At 39.8% G+C, this 6,135-nt stretch overlaps 1 long non-coding RNA gene across 1 annotated transcript; it reads left to right on the top strand.

The window, feature by feature from the left end:
- The first annotated feature begins 1,108 nt into the window (after positions 1 to 1,108).
- LOC119570570 lies at positions 1,109 to 2,125 on the top strand. The gene is made up of 3 exons (XR_005228430.1): positions 1,109 to 1,253; positions 1,451 to 1,564; positions 1,732 to 2,125. It is a non-coding gene; the product is annotated as an uncharacterized LOC119570570 (long non-coding RNA).
- The last annotated feature ends 4,010 nt before the right edge of the window (positions 2,126 to 6,135 follow it).

The raw sequence follows: 6,135 nt of genomic DNA, 5'->3' as shown, positions 1-6,135 counted from the left end.
AAAATTGGTGCAGTGTCAAAACTTGTGTCGCTGTGCCTGTATGACTTTAGTTATACTGATTTGGATGATTTGGGTAAACCATTGGAAATATTATTGAGAGAATTAAGATGCCTGAAAACATATGTATCACAAGGATCTCTCCTTTGTTTATCAGCTTTAAGTCTAACATATGAAAGAACAGGGACGCTCGTCTTGAACGTATCGATCTCGCGCAGAAATATATTAGGGGATATTCGTATATATACGAACCCCTGCCAAAAGATAGAGACTCTCTTCTCGCACTATGTAAACTCTGCCCGGCCACCCGAGTTCTGAAAATTTTTTTACCCCCTCAGTTTTTATTTGAAATCATAAGCACATTCCAGAATTTAGAAGTATTAGAGATAATGCAAGTAATGAGTATCACACACAACCCTCTTCTAAATTATCATCAGAACATGTTAACATCTTTAACAGTTCTCAAGATTGAATATGTAACAATTTGCTTGAATTATGACTTTTTTTCTGACCTGGCCCATATTTGTCCCTATCTCAATGTGCTCAGCATTGTGAGGGCTAATATTAAAGCAGAGGGACATCTCATATGGCCAGCATATAAATCATCAGCCTTTCCATCTTTAAGTAGCTAGAACTGACACCTCATGTAGAGTTAAGGGAGTTAGAGATGACACCTCATGTAAATATTTGGGAAGTTGGAAAAAACTAACATATTACCTCTTGAAAGAATCCTACAACTTGGAATATATACATATTCACCACATATATATTGGGAGGTATGATGAGCCAACAATGATTTCCTGTGTGCAATTATGGAACCTCTTAAGAATCTTATTGAAGTCCAACTAATGTCAGATTATGTAGAGTGGAATCTATATTGAACAATTGCTATCCAACTGTCCTTCATTATCTAAGCTTAGCGCATTCAGAACTATGCTTAGTCCTTCAATGCATATGAAAACAATACCTGATCATATTGTTGTTCGAGATTACTGTGACTGTAGCATATTTTGAATGCTCTTCATTTCTATCAAGATAAAATATAACCAGGATAAAGGTAAACATTTATATTTTTAAGTTTTAATATTATATAATATATTTTCTGATAATGGTTTATTTATTTTTAATAAATATATTTACAGATCTGGTTAGTATCTGGGCTGAAGACGATTTTTAACTTTTACCGAGAAAATGATCTGCAGCAACTACTCTCTAATCCTTTTCATGTTCCATCTACCGTGACTCACTAGACAAAGGTAATGCAAAATTCTTTATTATACTCTGTTTGATTTTCATATGTATATAGTAACATTTGGATAAGATATAACTTTTATTATTCCACATGTCCACATGTGGTACGTGATCATATTATACTATACTTATTTTACGTCATTGTTTATTTTCTGTATTTCAGCCTGGTGATATATATATATATATATATATATATTTACAGATCTGGATAGTATCTGGGCAGAAGAATTTTATTTATTTTACCGAGAGAATGATCAGCAGTAAACTCCTCCCTAAACCTTCTCATGTTCCATCTACCTTGACTCACTAGACAAAGGTAAGGCAAAAATCTTTATTATACTCTGATTGATTTTTATATTTATATAGTAACATTTGGTTAAGATATAAATAATTATTATTCTACATGTCTATATGTGGTACGTGATCACTACTCCTGATAATAATATCATCATTTTATGTGAGTGTTTCTCTTCTGTATTTCAGACTGGTGATGATGTAATCGACAAGATCGATTTTATACTGTACCTTCATTGCATCTATGGAAGTATCCATGGAAACGCCTATGGATTCAAGATCAAATTTGACAATGTATATGTTATATATATATAAATATTTATATTTTACTATAATACACATTATATGTAAGACCTTTGTAAAACCTATTGTATAGCGTACAATATATACAATATATATATTGTATGTTATATTTTTTTTTGTGATCGTTTTTCTTTTGTGGATATATATATTAATCATCCTTTTGGATGAATGATTGCTGTTGTTTCTTTTAATTATATACCATATTATAAGTTTTATATATTTTTAAGAAAATATTATACAAAAATATTTATACTTATGGTAAATAAATAATATATATATATTCATTTATTTATTTTCTTTTATATAATATCATTATTACCTGCACAGCTTTACGGTAATAACCAATAAATTTAATCTGAAATTCACTATAAAGTAAATACAGTTCTGATCCATTTCATAGATTCGAGGATAGTTATCTCGAGACCAAGACATATATTAACTGAATAAAGATACTGTATATAATCACAACTAAAGAAAGTCACTTGGTGAATTAGGGAGACATAGTAAATAGGCTCGATGTCGTTTAACATGCAATGCATCCGAAAGAAACACAAAAAAGGAATGACCCCAAGTAAAATAAAAATTTAACAAATATAAATAAATATATAAATAAAAAAATGCTACAGAAGTGGCAATAATGATGTTCCCGTGGCCACTATAACGCCACACGTGTTCAATGAACATACCGTGTATAATGCAAGCTGGTGTCCTTAATTACAGAATAATTTCGGTCAGAAAAATAAATGTGATGAAAAACATCTTGCCGTCATGGATCTAATATATATGTTCTGTATTATTTTAGCTTATGACTCGAGTGACTTTTTTAAAGTCATATCGGAATGAAAATAAAGGATCAGAAGACATAATAATACTATTACTATAGCCATCACCAAATACCAATTGAAGCCATACCTATACGAAACACTATGCATTATCCGGTATCTTTGTGACAACCTCAAGTCGGGAAACGAAAGAAGAAAGATATAAAAAATAAGAAATGATTATATATAAATCACACCCATGGCATTGCAGACTATGAAACACATATTGGGTTTATCTTCTAATCAGTGTATTACATACCTGGATTACCTTCTGATCAACGAATGTTGCATACCTATCTTAGTTTCTGATGTAATATATATAGTCATATTGTAAAATTAAAATGTTTTTAATAATCTAAAATATATATTAATATATAAAAAAAATATATATTTTTCTTTTAAATTTATTATTATTAGTTTTACCTGCATCACCCTACGGTAATAACTAACAAATTTCAATCTGAGTATCAATGTATCAGTTTTGTTCCATTCATAGACTCGAAATAGGTTATCTCGAGACCGAGACGAATATTAATTATGTACAATAAAGTATATATCATCAGAACTCGAGAAGGGCATTTGGTATATAGCAACGCAATTCTCCGAGAGTTTCAGACAGATCGTTTCAATATCTTATATTGTATGCGTTGGAGGGTAAGCAAGACCGTGATTTAGCATGGTAAGTAACCTTCCAAGGATCCTCAGATGGTACAAGTACCATAGGCTCGTTTGGGTCGCCATACATGCACCTAAAGACAACACAAAAAAAGGACTGACCATATATATATATATATCTATTATTATATATATATCATATATAATTGATTGTACTTGGATAAACCTTCAACCATGTACACGATTACCTCTGCCCGCAGAATTGGCGGTAAATGACGTTCTCGTGGCCCGTGATTGTCTTCCTCGGCGTGTTAGATGACTTCATATGACTGTACACACACACACACACACACACACACACACACACACACACACACGCACGGCACGCACGCACGCACGCACGGCCCAACGCTCCACACACACACACACACACACACACACCACACACACACACACACATACATGGCAATGCACTCATTGTTTACACCAACCAATACACACAATCCAACACGAAACTTTGTGCCTGCTTCACCGAGAAGCTACGACAGAGCCCTTGCTTTTACAACGCGCAATCTTTCGTCCCGCTTACAACGCTCTCGACCGACGCGTGCAAGAGAGTTCGTCCAAGCACACCAGTGGGTTGCCTGTAAGGGCTCATGAGACGGTCCAAGACGCGTTTCATATCGACACGCTTTGCTCGCACATGTCGCTGTCTGACGACGCTCTCGAGACGTACCATGCGAGTGTTGTCGGGCGCTGCAGAGCTAGAACCGAAGGATGCCCCGTTCGCGCTGCAACGGCCCGTGACAGGCCTCTTGACACGGACCACACACACACACACACACACCACCCCACACACACACACACACACACACACAACACACACCCACACACACTACTACACACACACATACACACCCACACGCCACACACGCACACACACACACACGGCCACACACACACACACACACACATAACGTTTCATGCCTCATTTTTTCAACACACAAACCACACACAACCTACACCGAGACTTTATTGCCCTGCTTGACACGAGGAACTACGACTAGCCCATTGCTTTACCACGCGTTTCCTTCGTCTGGCCTTACACCCTCAACGATCTTGCTTGCTACGTCCGGAGCGTCGTACGACAGCTTTCTGACAGTTTAATGCAAGTCTATTGATGGTTCACTGAGCCATCCGCGGCCTCGTGATTGTCTTCCCTCGGCGTGTTAGATGACTTCATATGACTGTACACACACACACACACACAACACACACACACACACACACACACGACACACAACACACACACACACACACACAGCACACACACACACACACACACACACACACACACACACAAACATGCACACACACGCACACACACAAACACACACATACATGCATGCACTCAGTTTGACACACAAACCATACACCAATCCAACACGAAACTGTTTGCCTGCTTCACAAGAGGAAGCTAACGACAGATGCCATTGCTTTACAACGCGCATCCTTCGTCAAGCCTACAACGCTCTCACCGACCGTGCAAGAGAGTCGTACAAGCACACCAGTGGTGCCTCTGAAGGGCCTCATGAGGACGGTCCAAGCGCGTTCATCGACACGCCTTTGCTCGCTCATGTCAGCTGTCTGCCGACGCTCTCGGACGTACCATGCAGCGTTTGTCGGGCGCGCCGAAGCGAGACGAAGGATGCCGTGCGCGCTGCAACGGCCCGTGAGAGGGCGCTTGGACACACACACACCACACACACACACACACATAACATGCATGCACTATTGTTAACAACAAGAAAAAAAAAAAAAGTCAACCCACACACAAACCAATACACAAACCAACACGAACTTTATATTGTCCTGCTTGACACAGGAAGCTACGACATAGCCCATTGCTTTACAACGCGCTTCCTTCGTCCTGCTTACCGCTGTCAAGATCTTGCTTGCTACGTCCGAGAGCGTCGTTAAGCACAGCCACACACAACACCAACGCAACACAGAACACACGACACACACACACACACACACACACACACACCACACACACACCACAACACACACGCACGCAGCACACCGAAGACCACACCACACACACACACACACACACACACATAATGTTCATGCATTTATTGTTTCACACACAAACCACACCTAACCAACACGAGACTTTATTGCCTGCTTCACACGAGGAAGATACGACAGAGCCCATTGCTTTACAACGCACTTCCTTCTTCTGGCCTTACAACGCTCAATACGATCTTGCTTGCTACATTCCGGAGCGTCGTAAGACAGCTTTCTGACAGTTTAATGCAAGTCGATGGGATGTTTCACTGAGCACTCCGACGGCCCGTGTATGTCCTTCCATCGGCGTGTTAGATGACATCATATGATTGTACACACACACACACACACACACACACACACACAAGCACCCACACTACACACCACGCACGCGACGCACATCACACACACACACACACACACCACACACAAACACATAACTTGCATGCACTCATTGTTTGACACCAACCAATACACACAATCCAACACGAAACTTTATTGCCTGCTTCACACAAGGAGCTACCGACAGAGTCCCATTGCTTTTTTACAACGCGCATCCTTCGTTCCAGCCTTACAACGCTCTCGCGACCAACGCGTGCAAGAGAGTCCGTCAAGCACGACCATGGGTGCCTCTAAGGGCTGCATGAGGACGGTCCAAGCGCGTTCATCGACACGCTTTGCTCGCTCATGTCGCTGTCTGACGACGCCTCGGACGTACATCGAGCTTTTGTCGGGCCGCGCAGAGCGAGACGAAGGATGCCCGTGCGCGCTGCAACGGCCC

This window comes from Penaeus monodon, unplaced genomic scaffold, assembly GCF_015228065.2.
Source record: "Penaeus monodon isolate SGIC_2016 unplaced genomic scaffold, NSTDA_Pmon_1 PmonScaffold_318, whole genome shotgun sequence".
Lineage (NCBI taxonomy): Eukaryota > Metazoa > Arthropoda > Malacostraca > Decapoda > Penaeidae > Penaeus > Penaeus monodon.
The sequence above is the reverse complement of the archived record's forward strand: the minus strand, read 5'-3'. Positions and strand labels throughout refer to the sequence as shown.